The sequence below is a fragment of the Cystoisospora suis genome (assembly GCF_002600585.1).
Source record: "Cystoisospora suis strain Wien I chromosome Unknown contig_2593, whole genome shotgun sequence".
In the NCBI taxonomy this organism is placed as follows: Eukaryota; Apicomplexa; class Conoidasida; order Eucoccidiorida; family Sarcocystidae; genus Cystoisospora; species Cystoisospora suis.
Genome location: NW_027155391.1, coordinates 9803 through 10017, shown reverse-complemented (window position 1 = coordinate 10017; position 215 = coordinate 9803). Strand labels below are relative to the sequence as shown.

At 44.7% G+C, this 215-nt stretch overlaps 1 protein-coding gene across 1 annotated transcript in view; it reads right to left on the bottom strand.

Annotated features, from left to right (window-relative positions):
- Positions 1–9: 9 nt before the first annotated feature.
- Positions 10–215, bottom strand: part of CSUI_005352 (uncharacterized protein) — a gene marked incomplete at its 5' end in the record, with an annotated part of 8865 nt that continues 8659 nt past the window's right edge. Inside the window, one exon of the mRNA XM_068065528.1 lies at positions 10–90. The remainder of the gene's footprint in view (positions 91–215) is intronic.

The window sequence follows — 215 nt, the reverse complement described above, 5'->3', positions numbered from 1 at the left end:
AGAGAAAGAAAGAAGGAAAGAATCGGAACCCAATCTGGGGACGTAGATAGGAAAAGCCGATCAAGAGACGTGACTGTTTCACATCTTCACCTGTGTAAAAGACAGGAAAAGAGACAGAGAGAAAGATAGCCGGCGGAGGAGAGAGAAAGGGTAGCAAAAGAAAAGCGGGGTGAATTGCGCCATACGAAGCAAGAAAGAAATAGAGAAAAACCGAT